The following is a 20475-nucleotide window of genomic DNA, read 5'->3' as shown; positions in this document are numbered from 1 at the left end:
TCTAAATGCTTACATGAATAAAAAAAGAGAAAGAGGAGACCACTGAATTGGGCATGCAAATAAAAAAAGCTAAAAAAAAGAACAAATTAGAAATCCCCAACTAAATGCCAAATTAGAAATCCTGAAAATCAAAGAGAAATTAATAAAATTGAAATGATAAAATTAATCAATAAAACTATGACCTGGTTTTATGAAATAAAACAATAAAATAGAAAAACATTCTGTTAATTTGATTTAAAAAAAGAAAGAAGTAAACCAAATTACTAGTATCAAGAATGAAAGGGGTGATTTCACCACCAGTGAAGTGGAAATTAAATCAATAATTGGCAGCTACCTTGCCCAAATTTATGCCAATAAATTTGACAATCTAAATGAAATGGATGAATATTTACAAAAATACAAATTGCCCAGGTGAAAAGAAGAAGAAATAAAGTCCTTAAATAAGCCCATATCAGAAAAAGAAATTAAACATGCCATTAATGAACTCCCCAAGAAAAAAAATCTTCATAGTCAGATCAGTTTACAAAAGAGTTCTACCAAACATTTAAAGAACAATTAATTCCAATATTATTCAAATTATTTGGAAAAATTGGTGAAGAAGGAGTTCAACCAAATTCCTTTTACGACACAAATATGGTGTTGATACCAAAACCAGGCAGAGCCAAAATAGAAAAAAACAATTATAGACCAATTTACTGTAGAATATTTTATTAACTAGGGCTAATTTGGGGCTAAATCTGACTGGGGTGACTAATCCTGGGACTGTTGACTAACTGGCTATCTGACTGCTATTAATTTAATGTGGGCCCTCTGCCACCTTTGCCACCCCTGGCTGTCTTCTCCAACCTTTGCTGTCTCCTCAGCAGCCTCTTGACCTCTTCTTGTCTGTCAGAAACCCCTGCTGTCTAACTCCCAGGTCTATATATACCTTTTCTTCTCTTCACTTAAATCTTAGGGTTTCCTGCGCCCCCACAGACCAAGCTAATCTGCCAGCCAGGGCTGGGGCTGGGGGGGGGGGTGCGCTCCAGTCTCACGTGCCTCAGCACAGAGTATCCGGGATCTTTTGGATAGCTCTGCTCAGGTTGGAGGGAGCTGGGTTTTTTTTCCCCCCAGCTGTCTGACCTGGCGTTTTGTACAGCCCATGGGCTCTCCGGCTCAGCTGAAGCGAGGGGGAGGGGCACCAGCACCTCCCACACAGAAGAGACCCTGAGGGCCTAACGCTTTCTAATCTCAGCCTAAAGGTAGGGTCCCCAAATCAAAATAAATTTCCACATTACCTAATGAATATTGATGCAAAAATCTGAAATAAGATATTAGCAAGGAAATTACAGCAAGTGATCACCAGGATAATATACTATGACCAGGTGAGATTTATACCAGGAATGCAGGGCTGGTTCATCATTAGGAAAACTATTAACATAATCAACCACATCAATAGGAAAACTAACAAAAATTAAATGATTATCTCAATAGATGCAGAGAAAGCTTTTGACAAAATACAGCACCCATTCCTAATAAAAACACTAAGAGAACATAGGATTAGGTGGAGCTTTTCTTAAAATCATAAATATTATCTATGTAAAACCATCAGCAAACATTATATGTAATGGAAATATGTTAAGAGGAATTCCCAATAAGATCAGGGGTGCAACAGGGATGTCCATAATCACCAGTATTATTTAATATTATAATAGATATATTTGTTTTAACAATAAGAGAAGAAAAAAGAATTAAAGAAATTAGCACAGGCAAGGAAGAAACAAAACTATCACTCTTTGCAGATGATATAATGGTATACTTAGAGAGTCCTAGAGAATCAACTCAAAAATTACTTGAAATAATTAAAAACTTTAGCAAAGTTGCAGGATATAAAATAAATCCACATAAATCATCAGCTTTTCTGTACATGGCCAACAAAGTTCAGCAGCAAGAGATAGAAAGAGAAATTCCATTTAAAGTAATGGTAGACAATATAAAATACTTGGTAGTCTACTTGACAAGACAAAGCCAGGTACTCCATGAACACAATTATCAAACATTTTTCACACAAATCAAATCAGATCTAAATAATTGGAAAAATATCAATTGCTCATGGATAGGACAAACATATAATAGAAATGACAATTCTACCTGAATTAATTTACTTATTCAATGCCATACCAATCAGACTACCTAAAAAGTATTTTATAGAGCTAGAAAAAATAATAAAATTCATCTGGAAAAACAAATGATCAAGAATATTAAGGGAAGTAATGAAAAAAATGCAATGCTCTGGGATTGTATAGGCTAATCTTAGAGTTAAGAATATCTATCTGTATTTCTACTTCCTTATTTCCTTAATTGGTTTCACCTTTGTGGTTTCATTAATTCCCAAGTAATAAAACCTGATCCTTTATGAACTAAAGCTCAGAGGCTCCTTTTCTTATTGGTCTAGGAGGAATACATAAAAAGGAAAGTTCAAAGGGGAGATTAAACCTAAAAGAGTCCCTCATATTTCTGGGACCCCAATATTAAGGGGAGTCACTCAAATAACACTCCATATATCAAATTTTGGCCCTCACAATTTGGCTAGCTATACAAAAACTGAAGCTTTATTATAAAGTAGCAGTCACCAAAACTATTTGGTACAGGATAAGAAATAGAGTGGTGGATCAATTGTATGGGTTAAGCACAGGAGACACAGTAGTAAATTACCATAGTAATCTACTGTTTGATAAACCCCAAAAATCCATCTTCTGGGATAGAAACTCAGTATTTTACAAAAACTGCTGGGAAAAATGGAAGATAGTATGACAGAAATTAGGCATAGACCAACATCTTACACCTTATACTAAAATAAGGTCAAAATGGTGATACCATAGGTAAATTAGGAGAGGAAGGAATAGTTTACCTCTCAGATTTATGGAAAGAAGAACATTTTATGATCAAAAATGAGATAGATAATATTATGAAATGAAAAATAGATGATTTTGATTACATTAAATTAAAAAAGGTTTTGTACAAACCAAAGCAAAATTAGAAGGGAGGCAGACAGCCGGGAAACCATTTTTATAGCCAGTATTTCTAATAAAGGCCTCATTTCTAAAATATAGGGAACTAAATCAAATTTTTAGAATCCAAGTCATTCCCCAATTGAGAAATGGTCAAAGGATATGAACAGGCAGTTTTCTGATAAAGTAAAAGTTATCTACTGCCATATAAAAAAAGCTCTAAATCACTATTGATTAGATAAATGCAAATTAAAACTCTGAGGTACCACCTTACACCTATCAGATTTGCTAATATGACAAAAAATGAAAATAATAAATGTTGGAAAAGCTGTGGAAAAATTTGAACACTAATACATTGTTGATGGAGCTGTGAACTGATCCAACCATTCTGGATACCAGTTTGGAACTATGCCAAACAGGCTATAAAGCTGTGCATGTCTTTTGACACAGCAATATCACTATTGTGTCTTTTCCCCATGGATATCATAAAGAGGGCAAAGGGACCCACATGTACAAAGATATTTTTAGCTGATCTTCTTGTGGTGGCAAGGAATTGGACATTGAGGGGCGGCCCAGGAATTGAGGAATGACCGAACAAGTTGTGGTATATGAATGTAATGGAATTCTATTGTGCTGTAAGAAACTATGAGCAGGTGGATTTCAGAGAATCCTGGAAGGATTTACAGGAACTGATGCTGAGTGAGATGAGCAGAACCAGGGAATATTGTGTGTTGATTAGCTCTGATAGACTTGACTCTTCTCAGCAATACCAGTGTCCAAGATAGTTCCAAAGGACTCAGGATGTAAAATACTCTCCAAATATGGAAAAAAAGAACTATGAAATCTAGATGCAGATTGAAACATATTATTCCTATTTTTGTTGGTTTTTTTTCTTTTTTGAGGCTTTTACTTTTTGCTCTGATTCTTCTTTCACAGCATGACTAATGCAGAAATATGTTTAATGTGATTGTACATATATAAGCTTTATCAGATTGCTCACTGTCTTGGGGAGGGTGGAGGGAGAGGAGGGAAAAATTTCAAACTAGAAATTTTATAAAAGCAAATGTCGAAAACTATGTCTACATGTAACTGGAAAATAATAAAATACTTTAATGAAAAAAAATTATGCTTCTATCTTAATTCAGACTCCATCTGTTCTTTCTTTAGGGGTGGATACACCTTTTGATCATAAGTACTTTTGAATTGTCTTGGATCATTTTACTGTCAAGAATAACTCAGTCATTCACAGTGGATCATTGTACAATATTGTTATCACTGTGTAAACTCTATTTGTGCTTTTACTCATTTCACTTTGCATCAATTCATGTTACCCTTTCCAGGTTTTTCTGGAAGCATCTCACTCCTATTTTCTTATAGCAAATTGGCATTCTATCACAGTCATATACCACATGTTCAGCAGTTCCCAAACTGATGGGCATCCCCTAAATTTCCAGTTCTTTGACATGACAAAAAAGTTGCTATAAATTTTTGTACTTAGAGATCCTTTTTTTTTACAGTAAAATTTCCACTTATTGCTTGCACAAAATCCTAACAACTGTCAACACAGTTGTATAATCTTAACTTACATGTTAGCAGTATGTTTTTTTAATAAAATATTTTTATTATTTTTCAGTTACATGTAGAAATAGTTTTCAACATTTGTTTATATAAGATTTCAAATTTCAAATTTTTCTCCCTCCCTCACTTCCCTCCCCCCTCCCCTAGACAGCAGGTAATCTGATATAGGTTATATATTTATATATATATATATATATATATATATATATATATATATATATATACACACACACACAATAACATCAAACACATTTCTGCATTGGTCATGTTATAAGAGAAGAATCCGAGCAAAAAGGAAAAGCCTCAAAAAAGAAAAAAAAACAGCCCCAAAACCAAAAGTAATAGTATGATCCAATCAGCATCCATATTCCACAGTTCCTATTTTTTCTGGATTTGGAGAGCCTTTTCCATCATGAGTCCTTTGGAATTTTCTTTTTTTTTTTAATTATGAAAGTATTTTATTATTTTCCAGTTACATGTAGAGATAGTTTTCAACATTTGTTTTTATAAGATTACTAGTTTCAATTTTTTCCCCTCCCTCCCCTCTCCCCCTCCCCAAGACAGCTAGTAATCTGATATAGGTTATATATGTACAATAACATTAAACACATTTCTGCATTAGTCATGTTATAAGAAAAGAATCAGAGCAAGAAGAAATAACCTCAAAAAAGAAAAACAGCACCAAAAACAAAAGAAATATTATGGTTTAATCTGCATCTATATTACACTGTTCTTTTTTTCTGGATTTGGAGAGCCTTTTCTACCATGAGTCCTTTGGAACTATCTTGTACTGTTGTATTGCTGAGAAGAATCAAGTCTATCACAGTTGATCAACACACAATGTTGATGATACTGTTTAAAATGTTCTTCTGGTTCTGCTCATCTCACTCATCATCAGTTCATGCAAGCCCTTCCAGTTTTCTCTGAATTCCTTCTGCTCATCGTTTCTTACAGCACAATAGAATTCCATTACATTCATATACCACAACTTGTTCAGCCATTCCCCAACTGATGGGCAACCCCTCAATTTCCAATTCCTTGCCACCACAAAAAGAGCAGCTATAAATATTTTTGTACATGTGGGGTCATTTTCCCTTTTTTAGGATCTTTTTGGCAAAAAGACCCAAAAGTTGTATTGCTGGGTCAAAGGGTATGCACAGCTTTATCGCCCTTTGGGCATAATTCCAAATTGCTCTCCAGAATGGCTGGATCAGTTCACAGCTCCACCAACAATGCATTAGTGTTCCAATTTTTCCACAGCTTCTCCAACATTTATTATTTTCCTTTTTGTCATAATAGTCTATCTGATAGGTGTCAGGTGGTATGTCAGAGTTGTTTTAATTTGCGTTTCTCTAACCAATAGTGATTTAGAGCATTTATTCATATGGGAATAGATAGCTGTGATTTCTTCATCAGAAAACTGCCTGTGCATATCCTTTGACCATTTCTCAATTGAGGAATGACTTGGATTCATATAAATTTGATTTAGTTCCCTATATATGTTAGAAATTAGGCCTTTATCAGAAGTAATGGCCATAAAAATTGGTTCCCAACTTTCTACATGCCTTCTAATTTTGAATGTATTGCTTCCGTTTGTACAAAACCTTTTTAATTTAACGTAATCAAAATCATACTTTGTGCATTTTATAATATTCTCTCTCTCTTGTTTGGTCATGAACTGTTCTGCTTTCCAAAGATCTGAAAGGTAGACTGTTCCTTCCTCTCCTAATTTACCTACTTCAGTGGATTTTTATACCTCATTTTACATTTGATCAATTCCACTTTTTAAGGGGTTCTTTATTGAATATTTGTTCATCTTTTTTTTCTTTTTGACTTATCCTGCTTTGTACAGAGTTCTCTTCAGTTGGATTTTTATTTTTTTTCCATTTGATGCATTCTATTTTGTTAAGATGTTATTTTCGGGGGGCAAAGCCAAGATGGCAGATGAAAGGCAGTAACTTCACAGAGCTTCCCACAGGATCCCTCCAAATAATGCCATAGATAATTCCTGGAGCATCAGAACCCACAAAAGGCTGTGGCCACATAATTTTCAGACAAAGACAGGTTAGAGGGTCAGCACTAAAGGTCTGTTACACTGCTGGTTGAGAGTGGAGCACAGCCCCACAGCCTGGCCATGCAGAGCCAGCCCTAGGCCATGCCAGGCATATCCAGCCCCAGACAGGCCACACTAGAGGCAATAGCAGCAACTTCTGGAACTCAGCTCATGGATTGGTAAGGAGGTTTAGAATCTGGCCAGGGAGAGATAGTAGGGGTCTCTGCTGGCACTAAACATAGAACTGTGTTGTGTTACTGGTGCTCGGGAACCAGGAAGCAGTCTTGAGTGGCAATGGTCAAGGTGGGCGAAGGGCACAAGCATGTCTAAGCTTGCAACCACAGTGAACCAGATTTCTGTTCCCAAGTTAAAGAACAAATTGGCCAAAGGTTTATCTATTTTATTGTTTTTTCATAAAACTTACTCTTAGTTTTATTTATTAATTTTATAGATTTCTTACTTTCAATTTTATTAATCTCATTTGATTTTTAGAATTTCTAATTTCTAATTTAATTGGGGATTTTCAATATGTTTTTTCAAGCTTTTTTAGTTGCATACCCAATTCATTAATCTCCTCTTTCTCTATTTTATTCATATAAGCATTTAGAGATGTAAAATTTCCTGTAATAACTTCTTTGGCTGAATCCCAAAAGTTTTAGTATATTGTATCATTGTTGTCATTCTCTTTGATAAAGTTATTGATTGTTTCTATTAGCAGCTAGGTGCCCAGGTCTAGAGTAAAAAAGTCTCATCTTCCTGAGTTCTAGTCTAGCCCCAGATATTTACTAACTGTATGACACTGAGCAAGTCATTTAGCACTGTTTGCCTCAGTTTTTCATGTATAAAATGAACTGAAGAAGGAAATGGCAAACTTCTCCAAGTATCTTTACCAAGAAATTCCCAAATGAGGTCACAGTCAGATATGACTGAAATGAATGAACAACAGCAAGATTCAGCAAGTCCCTACTATATGGAACGAATTGGGGAAACGAAGACAAAAAAAAAACCCAAAAAACAAACAAACAAAAATGAAATACCCTCTTCTCTCAAGGAGATAGCATTCACTTTGAAAAGCAATGTGTACATACATATGAAACAAACGCAAAATAATGTTGCAATGCAACAGAGGGTGTGCATATAAGAGGACCAGAAATGACCTCCTGTACAAACCAAAATGTCTGAGCCTAGTTGTGAATGAAGACAGTTGGAAGTAAGGAAGTAGAATTTTCCAAGCATGGGTGATGAAGTGACATGTTTGAAAAAAAGTATATAGGCTAATAAGCCTAGACATTAGAGTTTTTAGAGAGCTGTAATATATATGGAGCCCAGACAGAGACTAAATTGTGAAAAAGTTTTTAATGTCATGGGTAACAGTGAAATCTGCACTTTAGGAAATTAACTATGAATACTATGAAAAGGAAAAATCTGGATGGGGAGAGGCTTGATACAAGGAGGCCAATTCAGAAGCTCATATTATAGTCTAAGCAAGAGGTGATAAGAATCTGAATTAATATAGTATGTATTTTAAATAGAAGATTTGGGGTTCTTTTGAGACATAAAAAAAGATTTGACAGCTGATTGAAAATGTGAGATCAGAAGACAATGCTGATGTGAAGGAGGTGTCCTTGAAAACAACACCATATTCAGAAATATAGATTGGGAGTGGGAGGTTTAAAGATATCATTTTTCATATTACCTTTGAGATGCCTACAGAACATTTTAAAATATTCACCAGGAAGTTGGTAACACAGGACTGAAATTAAAATGAAAGCCTAGGAAAAAATATATAGAGCTGGAAGTCATCTAATGACCACTAAATCCATGGGAGTTGATGTCACCAAGTGAGAGTGGAGATAGAAAAACAAAAGGCTCAGGGTAAAGCCTTGGGATATATGTGCAGTTAGTGTACATGAAACACATTTTAAAAACTGAAAGAAATTGATGAGGTAGAGTCACAGAAGTTAGAGGAAAACCAAGAGAGAGCATTGTAACAAAAGCCCAGAAAAAACAGAGCATATAGAAAATAAAATAATAAATAATATTAAATGTTGTAGAGAAGTCAAGAAAGAGGAGAACTAAGAAAAGCCCATAAAATATGACAGGATAACTGAACTTTTAAGAGAGCAGTTTCAGTTGAGCAAAAAAAAGATGCCAAGATGAGGCCCAGAAATATTATACAGTTGAGTGGTGCTTTTGCTGCTTTCCAGCATATATAATCTTTAAATCACATTTCTAGAAACATGAAAAGAGAATAAATTGTAAAGTCAAGTAGATTATCTTTAAGAGTTAACCCTTGGGGCACCTAGGTGGTTTAGTGAATAGAGCACCGGCCCTGGAGTCAGGAGTACCTGAGTTCAAATCCAGCCTCAGACACTTAACACTTCCTAGCTATGTGACCCTGGGCAAGTCACTTAACCCCAATTGCCTAACTAAAAAAATAAAGAAATAAACAAACAAACAAACAAATAAATAAATAAATAAAAAGAGTTAACCCTTGTACATATACAAATGTAAAAAGGCTAATTAGAACAATCAGTGGACCAATGAAGCCTTTCAAGATTTAAAAAAAAAAATTGAAGGAAGATCTACAGGAAGGAAAATTACTTGGAGAATGCTAGACAATGGAGCACTGGGACAAGTCACAGGGGTCTCTTATTATGCTATACTAGAAGCCCAGAGTAAAGCAGTGGACTACATACAGCCCAGTGTGCTTAATAAGGAGGAATCCTCACCAGAGTTATTTGCTTCCCAGCCATAGATATATAGAAAATAAAAACTCATTATTTCCTACCTCAGAAGAATAAGAGGAGATGATGGATCTTAGAAAGAGATACCATTATTATTAGAGATAGGAAGATCAAAACATGAAAAGTCAGAAGATATACAGGAAAATGTGCTTCATGTAAATTAAAACATTCTAGATGTTGTGAACAACAGACATGAGTAGAAACTGATAGCTTTAGACTTGAACAGGAACACAAAGAGTAAAGATAACAGGAAAGGGTAAGGGGTACTATTTTGATTCTTTTATTTTATTTTATTTTAATTAAAGAGAACTATACATGACCTTGAAAGAACAACTGGTCAAATTGAATCCCTTTGAGACCAGTCAGAGAAATGCAGATGGCATTACCATTGGGGATGGCCCTAGTTTGTTCTCTCCCTTTGTCACTAGTATTGTGAATAAGAAAATTCCTGAATATCAGTGTCATTCTGGGGTCATAGCTTATGTCCCCTCAGGATACCATGCATAGCATGCCTCAGAATTGGAGAATCAAAAATGATGAAAATTGTGGTCAGACTCAGTCTAGATATTTCTATCTGGATTGTATTATCTGATTTTATTCCTTATTCTCCATCACTCAGAAAGTGTGGCTAGTGATGGGTTCCATAGGCAACATTATACATGAATGTTTTTTAAGGAAAGTTCCGTTGTTGGAGAGACAATGTTGCACAGCAACAATTATGGTTGACTTTGTGCCTGTAGAGCCCTGGATTTGAACCTTGTTCCTGATATTTTCTAGGTGGAGAACCAAGGGCAAATGCTTAACTTTTTTTTGAGCCTTAGTTTTCTCATCTCCAAAATGGCAGTAATAATAGCTAGTAGTCCAGACCTCACAGGGTTATAAGACTCAAATGAAATTGTGTGTTTCATATTTTGTAAACCTTAAACTACCATAAATATCAGCTATAATTATTTCACCAATATATCATATTTTTGCCATTTCTCCTCAGAGCCTTTTCCTACACTGTTCAGGCTTGGGGGGTGGGGAGGTGAGAAATGTCTCTTCCTCCCCCTCTATGTTTTTAGTCTATTCCTTTTTTCAGGGCCTATTTAAGTTCCCATATCTTCCATGAAACCTACACAGACAACATCATTTCCCTCTGATTGCTCTAATATCTCAACTCCTTAAGCACTTTTACTTTCATGTCACTTCATTGCCCCTTACTATTTATCAAGTTTTGCTGTTATTTGTGGTGTTAGGTATAAGACCCATCTCCTTAATATGTTCACAAACACTTTAAAGTGAAAGACAAAATATTATTTCTTGCAAAGTGAAATACAATTATCCACTACGAACAAATTTGCACCTTCGTGGCCAATAGTACTCCTTGAAAAGATTGAAAGAGGGCCAGATAAATAACGTACCTTGTTCTAAATTAATATTTCTTGAATTGGATATTTCTAGTATTAAGCCCATTATCTTGAAGTTAAGGGTGTTTGAGATAATGCCACCAACAAGTAGAAGGCTCAAACACCTTAAATTCTAGATATTGGAACCTGATCTACTTTGACCTTTCATAATGACCTAGCAAGAATTCCTGGTCATCTAACCCACTATTTTCTACCATTGGACACCTTTCTAATATTTTCCAATTTTGTTGAATAACAAATTCTGCCTCTGCTTAATAAATAAACTCAATACACAGCCTATAACATTACATGAAAGTTATGCAGGAATGGAGTTTTAGGGTAGTTATGGAGGACAGTCTCAAGTAGAGTTAAATATAAACAAGAATTCAAGTAAACCACAATTAGGTTTGGTGCTGTTTATTTGTATTTTCCTTTAAAGCTCAGCTTGAGGACTACCTCTGTACATCCTATATAAACCTTTTCTTGATCCACTTATTTGAGAGATTCTTTATAAAAAAAATTTTGTTACAATTGTCTATCATCTATCTATCTATCATCTACTACATATATCAATGTACACACATATGTATATAGGTACAATATAAATGCATGCATAATGCATATATATGTTTATATATATATATATGTATGTATGTGTATATATTTCTTTGTAAATATTGTCTCCTGTGATAGAACACAAGATCCTTAAGGGCAGAATTTTTTTATCCTCAGTCCCTAATACAGTCCCTAAAACAAAGTCAATATTTAATAAATGTTTATTGATTAATAGGCTTAACAGTTTTTGAAGACTTAGCACTCTGTCTACTGTATCCAGTCATCATGTTCTCTGCATTGTCATAATGTATGTATGACACTAAAGAATATACTTATTCTAAAGAGTTCAACTTTTTAAATTAAATATTGATTAAACACTTTTACTCACTTTTATGGTCCTACCTTAACTCAGAAACTGATTAATCAGATTAAGATTGTTTGTTTCATAGTGTTAACTTCCTGCATACCTTTTGGGTTAACCACAGCCTTTCCAAGAAAACTAAAGAAGAAAGGAAAGAAAATTCCAGTCAAATTTCTTATGTGCTACTACCTTCAGTAAAGCAAAAACTAAATTAAAGAACCAAGCTATATATACTAGTTGACATGGGAATTGGACATTGGATTTGGAGTCAGGAATATTTATTTTTTTTGTGAGCAATGAGGATTAAGTGACTTGTCCAGGGTCACACAGCTAGTGTCTAGTGGCAGAGGCCAGATTTGAGCTCAGGGCCTCCTGAATCCAGGGCTGGTGCTTTATTGACTGTACCATCTAGCTGCCCCTTAGGAATACTTAATTTTCAATCACACACTTAATACCTGTGTGATTTTGGTCAAGTTATTTAACTTCTTTGTCTCAGCTTTGTCATTTGTAAAATAAGAATAATAATAGCATCAACTTCACAGGGTTTTTAGGAAGATTTAATGTTACAATACATGGCAAGATTTCTTTAGACTTTAAAGTGTTATTTGTGTTGGCATTATTAATTATCATCATCATCGTTACTATCACTATTATCTTTTTGTATTTTCCATTTGAAATTGATATTTTATCTGCTACACTCTTGAATTCTTTAATTGGGATGAAATGAGTTTATTCATTCTGTGACTTTATGTTGAGAGTCCCTCCACATTTTTTTCCCTGGCTGGGTGGCCTAAATAGCATGGCAAATGAAATAGTGCTTTCACTGAATATAGATATGGAGAAACATGTTATCTCCAGCTAGAACTTCACCCTACCCTGGAGCTCAAACTATCTTGAGAGATGACTGATGTGATGAACACAAGGCAGGGGCCAGAAATGTGTTGATGACTAAAAATGGTTGCCATGTGGAAAGGTTAGAGGAATAAGAATTATTTCCCTAGAGAAGTGGAGAAAAAGAGAACTGTTTAAGAATTGGCTTGAAGTACATGAAGGGTAATTACATAGAGGATGGTTCCTATCTTTCATCTCTTATTAGGACATAAAAAAGATAGAGAAATGAAATTTCATTTAAATATAATATAATTCAAGTAACAATGAACTCAATTCTCCAAGTTCCAGGGACAAGCCAAGGAGTACAAAAAGTTGTCCAGAGAATGTGATGACCTCTATATAGAACCCATTTCTTACATTTCTAAAACCTTTCTGAGGAAGATATTTATTGTTATGTGTTCTAATCAGGTGAATTATTCCACAGAAAGAAATGGCATTGGTAGTTGATAAAGAAGTGTGTTTTTATTTTATTTTATTTAGTAAATGCATCATTTTAAGTTTTCACATAGGCATTTTAAAAGAAAAAAATGTGAAAATAATGAGTAAAAAAGTTATTCACTTACCAAAGCAATTAAAATTGTCCTTTTTATATTGCCCTGATTGAAATAAGTGTTGTCTTTAAAAGATATTAATAAAATGGTAGACCATTATAAAATATTCCATTTTGTATGACAAAAATATTATAAAATCACTTTACTATTTCCTATTTAGTATTACCAATAATGTTACTGAATAAAGGCATTGCTTATAAGAACTTAAAAAGACATAGAAAAATACTTGAAATAAGACTTATGGTTTTAGATGTTTTTCAGGCATTTTTTTTCTTTAGGTATTTTTAATATCTGGTGCTGGGGCAGCTAGGTGGCACAGTGGATAGAGCACCGGTCCTGGAGTCAGGAGTACCTGAGTTCAAATCCGGCCTCGGACACTTAACACTAGTTGTGTGACCCTGGGCAAGTCACTTAACCCCAATTGCCTCACTAAAAAACAAAACAAACAAACAAAAATCTGGTGCTATGCCTCCCAAAGATATGCTAGATTATTTGTTAAATCTCCTATACTTTATGAACTTGTCACTTCACAAAACTCACATGTCCACAATTCCATGGAATTGTTTTAAATTATATTTATAATTCTGTCTGATTTTTTATGTTTTGAAACAGTTAAATTTCTAATGGTATATCATTAAAAGTAACTGGGTTGGGGCAGCTAGATGGCACAGTGGAAAAGGCACTGGCCTTGGATTCAGGAGTACCTGAGTTCAAATCTGGCTTCAGACACTTGACACTTATTAGCTGTATGACCCTGGGCAAGTCACTTAACCCCCATTGCCCCGCCAAAAAAAAAGAAAAAAAGAGTAAGTGGGTTATTTTAATGGAAGGGACATCATTTGAAAGGACATATACCACATTCCTTTTACTCTTCCATTCTGTTTTCTAAAACAATATCTTGCTAATAAATATATTCTCTTCACTTCTTGCCTTAGCCATATAATCATGAAAATTTTTTTTTTTAATATGAGGGACTAAGGTAGTTTAAGCCTTTTCCCCTTTCATTTTCTAAATTGAAAGCACTGAAATTGTTGACTATATTGACTAGGTAGTTTATTGAATCACTACATTTTCTTTGGTGTAAATGATGGTAATGTAGAAAATGGCTATTATCCCACCTCTAGCACAATTGCTTTAAAGTAAATACTATGGTAATTCACAGATTCAGAGAATTTCAGAATTGAAAATTACCTCAGATCTCACCTGATATGACCCACACATGAATGATATCCCTTTCTACAACATCCCTGACAAGTGGTCATCCATCCTTTGCTCTAGGGGAAATGGAACCTTCAAATTCCCTCTATTCCATTTGGGGATAGTACTATTAGCAAGGATTTCCCTATATCATGGCTAAATGTCTATCCATTACTCCTACTTGTGTCCTCTGAAGCCAAGCAAAAAAGTCCAATGCCTCTTCCACATGACAACCCTCCAAATCTTTCAAGATGGCCATCATTACTTGGCCAAGCATTCCCTTCTTTGGGCTAAGCATTCCCATTTTCATCAACCAATTTTTCAATATTGAGGTACCACTCAATCCCGGTTTCTTCCTTTGCATGTTGTGTAGCTTATCAATGGCCTTTCTTAATTGTTGTGCCCATAACCGAATAGAATGCTACAAATATAGATTATTTCATTGGTGTATAATATGAGTAAAAACTCCAGTATTCTTTGCTTGATGGAGTCTAAGATCAACTGACATTTTTGGCTACTGCATCAAAATGTTGACTCATATTGAGCATGTGGTTTATTACAGCACATAAATCTTTTTTTTTCACCCCCTCCAGATTGAATTCTGGGCAAATGGCTGCTTCCAGAATGCCTATCCTTAAATGAAAAGTATCAATTTGAACAGCCCTCTCCCATGCAAATGAAGCATGTTATACTGCAGCAATCTCTCATCAGGATAGGTTTTCAACAGACTGTAGCTAGTTTACCTTTTCTGGTGGATTGCTGCCATATAGGGTCAAATTCTATTCAGAGAGAAGTTCCCTGGATGTCTGCAGTAAACTGGACCCCTTGAGATTTCTTAGAGTATATCACACATCTACCAAACTGGTAATTAACATTCTTTGAAAACCAATATGTGGGGTGGAGCCAAGATGGCAGAAGAAACGCTGTAACTTTTCCAGCTACAGAAAACCTGTCCACATGCCTCTAAAAATAATTCCATAAGCCAAATCTTGGAGAAGCATAACCCACATAAGAACAGAGTGAGACTCTTTTCCAGCCAAACATGGCTTAATTAGGTGGCTAGGATCACCTGCTATTTGGGCTGAGAGAGGAGCACAGCGTGCAGAAAAGGACAAGCCTCAAGCAGGCAGTGCTTCCAGAGGCTTGGAATCTTCAGCTGCTTCTTCTGAAGCTCGTCTCATGGACCAGTGAGGGGGACCAGTAGTAAGGGGAAATAGCTGTGGTCTCTTATAGAACTGGGGCAGGGCATCCACATCCTGAACCAGCAAGCAAACTTTAGGGACAGCCACGCAGTGGGGAAGGCAAACAGACATGCCAAGCTTATGACCATGGAGAATCAGATTTCTTTTTTGCAACATAAATATTTTATTATTTTCCAGTTACATTTAGAGATAGTTTTTAACATTTGTTTTTATAATTTTTTCTAGTTTCAAATTTTTCTCCCTCCCTCCCCTCCCCAAGACATCAAGTAATCTGATATAGATTATATATGTACAATCACAATAAACATATTTATGCCTTAGATATTTTATGGGAGAATAATCAGAACAGAAATGAAAAACTTCAAAAATGAACAACAACAACAACAACAAGAGAAACAATAGAAGTAGTATGGTTTGATCTGTATCAAGATTCAACAGTTCTTATTTTCTTTTTTTTTCTGGATTTGGAGAGCATTTTCCATCATGAGTCCTTTGGAACTATCTTGGACAACTCTATTGCATAGAAGAGTCAAGTCTATCACCGCTGTGTACAAAGTTTTCCTGGTTCTGCTCATCTCACTCATCATCAGTCAATACAAGTCATTCCAGGTTTCATTGAAATACACCTGCTCATCCTTTCTTACAGCAGAATAGAATTCCATTACATTCATATACCACAACTTGTTCAGCCATTCCCCAATTGATGGGCAAACCCTCAAATGTCAATTCCTTGCCACCACAAAAAGAGATGATATAAATATTTTTGTACATGTGGGTCCTTTTCCCTTTTTTAGGATCTCTTTGGGGAAAAGACCTAATAGTGGTATTTTATACAGCTAGAAAAAATAATAACAAAATTAATCTGGAAAAACAAAAAATCAAGAATATCCAGGGAAATAATGAAAAAAAATTCACAGGAAGGTGGGTTAGTGGTACCAAACCTGGAGCTCTACTATAAAGCGGCAATCATCAAAACTATCTGGTACTGACTAAAAAATAGAGTGTTAGATCAATGGAATAGGCTAGGCTCAGGAAATGCAGTAGTAAATGACACTTGTAATGTAGTGTTTGATAAACCCAAAGACTCCAGCTTCTGGGATAGGAACTCAGTATTTGACAAAAACTGCTGGGAAAACTGGCAGATAGTATGGCAAAAATTAGGCATAGACCAACATCTGACACCTTATACTAAAATAAGGTCAAAATGGATACATGATTTAGACATAAGAGGTGATACCATAGGTAAATTAGGAGATAAAGGAATAGTCTACCTATCAGATTGTTGGAAAGGAAAACAGTTTTTGACCAAACAAGAGATAGAGTATATTATAAAATGCAAAGTGGATGATTTTGATTATATTAAATTAAAAAATTTTTGTACAAACAGAAGCAATGCATCCAAAATTAGAAGGGAGGCAGAAAGCTGGGAAACAATTTTGAGGCCAGTACTTCTGATAAAGGCCTCATCTCTAAAATATATAGGGAACTAAATCAAATTTATAAGAACCCAAGTCATTCCCCAATTGAGAAATGGTCAAAGGATATGAACAGGCAGTTTTCTGATGAAGAAACCAAAGCTATCTATTCCCATATGAAAAAATGCTCTAAATCTCTAATGATTAGAGAGATGCAAATTAAAACAACTCTGAGGTACCACCTGACACCTATCAGATTGGCTAAAATGACAAAAAAGGAAGATAATAAATGTTGGAGAAGCTGTGGGAAAATTGGAACACTAATTCATTGTTGGTGGAGCTGTGAACTGATCCAAGCATTCTGGAGAGCAATTTGGAATTATGCCCAAAGGGCAATAAAGCTGTGCATACCCTTTGACCCAGCAATTCCACTTTTAGGTCTTTTTCCCAAAGAAATCATGGAAAGGGGAAAGGGACCCACATGTACAAAAATATTTATAGCTGCTCTTTACATGGTAGCAAGGAATTGGAAGTTGAGGGGGTGCCCATCAATTGGGGAATGGCTGGACAAGTTGTGGTATATGAATACAATGGAATACTATTGTGCTGTAAGAAATGATGAGCAGGAGGAGTTCAGAGAAACCTGGAGGGTCTTATGTGAGCTGATGATGAGTGAGATGAGTAGAACCAGAAGAACATTGTACACAGTATCATCAACATTGAGTGTTGACCTGCTGTGATGGACTATATTCTTCTCACCAATGCAATGGTACAGAAGAGTTCCAGGGAACTCATGATAGAGGAGGACCTCCAAATCCAAGAAAAAAAAAAAAAAGAACTGTGGAGTATATATGCTGATTGAACCATACTATTTCTTTTGTTTTGGGTGCTGTTGTTTTTTTTTCTATTTTGAGGTTTTGCATTACTGCCCTGATTTTTTCTCTTATAACAGGACTAATGCAGAAATAGGATTAATGTTATTATGGATATATATATGTGTGTGTGTGTATATATATACATATATAGATATATAGATATGTATATAGATATATAGATATAACCTATATCAGATTGCCTGCTGTCTAGGGGAGGAGGGAGGGAGGGGAGGGAGGGAGAAAAATCTGAAATTGTATGGCTTGTATGGATGGGAGTTGAGAGCTATCTTTGTATGTAACGGAAAAAATAAAATACCTTATATGTAAAAAAAAAATTAAAAAAAAAAGAATCCCTGCCTTAAAAAAAAAAGTAAATCCTGGTATCCTCATCTGAAAGTTTGTTTTATTAAGAGAACACTGAGAAATATCTGAATTCTCTTTACTGTAGTCTTAAGAGAAAGGAACAAGGCAAAAGGGAAGGTGATTCAACAAAAATTGCAGCATTTCAGTGTAATCAGCTGCTCTTTATAAATAATGGATATATGCTTGAATTATAAAACTTTGATAAATGTTATAAATGGGGAAATTATCATAATATCTTGAACTAGTAAAATTTCCAATAATCAAATTAACAAACAAACTAACAAAAAATAACATTAGAGATCATAGGAATAAGTGGAGCTTTCCTTTAAATAATAAGTATCTACTTAGGGGGCAGCTAGGTGGCACAGTGGATAAAGCACTGGCCTTAGATTCAGGAGTACCTGAGTTCAAATCTGGCCTCAGATACTTGACAATTACTAGCTGTGTGACCTTGGGAAAGTCACTTAACCCCCATTGTACTCCCCCACAAAAAAATAAGTATCTACCTAAAACCATAAGTAAACAGTATATGTAATGGTGATAAGTTAGATGCATTTGCAATAAGATCAGGGATGAAACAGGGAATGTCCATTATCACCTCTATTATTTAACATTTAATATTGTACTAAAAATGTTAGCTTTAGCAATCAGAGAAGAAAAAGGAATTAAAGTAATTAGAATAGGCAAGGTAGAAGCAAACTTTCCCTCTTTGCAGATGCTATGATGGTATACTTAGAGAATCCTAAAGAATCAACTAAAAAACTGCTTGAAAAAATTAACAACTTTAGCAAAGTTGCAGGATATAAAATAAACCCACAGAGGGGCAAAAGAAGGAATGGGAGAGTGGGGGAGGGGACAGACAGAAGCAAATCCCTTTTGAAGAGTGATAGGATGAAAGAAGATGGATAATAAAATAAATACGATGGGGAAGGGAATAGGATGGAAGGGAAACAGTTAACAATAGTAATCATGAAAAAGAGAAAAGGGAGGAAATTTTACAAAAATATTTCTAGCAACTCTTGATGGAGGCTAAGAATTGAGAATCAATGGAATGTCCATCAATTGAGGAATGATGGAAAAAGCTGTGTTATATAATTGTAGTGGAATGGTCTTGTGTTTGAGAAATGACAAACAGGATGATCCCCCAAAAAACTTGGAAAGACTAATGAACATCGATGTATAGTGAAGTGAGCAGAGCTAGGAGGACAGTGTGTATAGTGACAGACATCAGTATTATTCAATGAGCAATTGTGAATGACTTAACTACTCTCAGCAGTGCAATGATCCAAGACAATCCCAAGGAACTAATGAGGAAGCTTACTATAGAAAGAACTGATAAAAAGAACACATGTGGATTGTACATATATAACCTGATTGTGATCTTGTGGAGGGGGAAGGAAAGGGAGGGAGGGAGAAAAATTTGGCACTCTAAATCTTATGGAAATGAATGTTGAATACTACCCTTACATGTAACTGGAAAATAAAATAAATGTTTGTAGCTAAAAAAATAATTAATTACTTGATTTAAAAAAATAAATAAATAAAATAAAATAAACCCATACCAACCAGACCACCTAAAAATCAAATTTTAGTGATAGAAATAAAAATAACAGAATTCATCTAGAAGAACCAAAGATTCTTCCAATACCAAGGGAACTAATGAAAAGAAATACACAGGAAGGTGGGCTAGCCCTAGCAAATCTGAAGCTATACTATGTAGTGGCAGTCATCAAAATTATTTGGTGCTGGCTAAGAAATAGAGTGGAGGATCAATGGAATAGGTTAGACACAGAAAACACAGTAGTAAATGATTATTGTAATCTATTGTTTGATAAACCCAAAGATTCCAACTTCTGGGATAAAAACTCAGTATTTTACAAAAGCAGCTGGGAAAACTGGAAGATAGTACGGCAGAAACTAGGCATAGACTAACATCTTACAACTTATACTAAAATAAGGTCAAAAGGGGTATATGATTTAGACATAATAGGTGATACCATAAGCAAATTATGAAAGGAAGAAATAGTTTACCTCTCAGATCTATGGAGAGAAGAAGAATTTATGATCAAGCAAGAGACAGAGAATATTACAAAATGCAAAATGTAATATTTTGATTACATTACATTAAAAAAGGTTTTGTATAAAGAGAAGCAAAATTAGAAGGGAGGCAGAAAGCTAGGAAACAATTTTTACAGCCACTGTTTCTGATAAAGGCATAATTTGTAAAATATATAGGAAACTAAATCAAATTTATAGATTGCAAGTCATTCCCCAATTGAGAGCCGGTCAAAAGATATGAACAGGAAGTT

This window comes from Dromiciops gliroides, chromosome 2, assembly GCF_019393635.1.
Source record: "Dromiciops gliroides isolate mDroGli1 chromosome 2, mDroGli1.pri, whole genome shotgun sequence".
In the NCBI taxonomy this organism is placed as follows: Eukaryota; Metazoa; Chordata; class Mammalia; order Microbiotheria; family Microbiotheriidae; genus Dromiciops; species Dromiciops gliroides.
Note: the sequence above shows the minus strand (reverse complement) of the source record.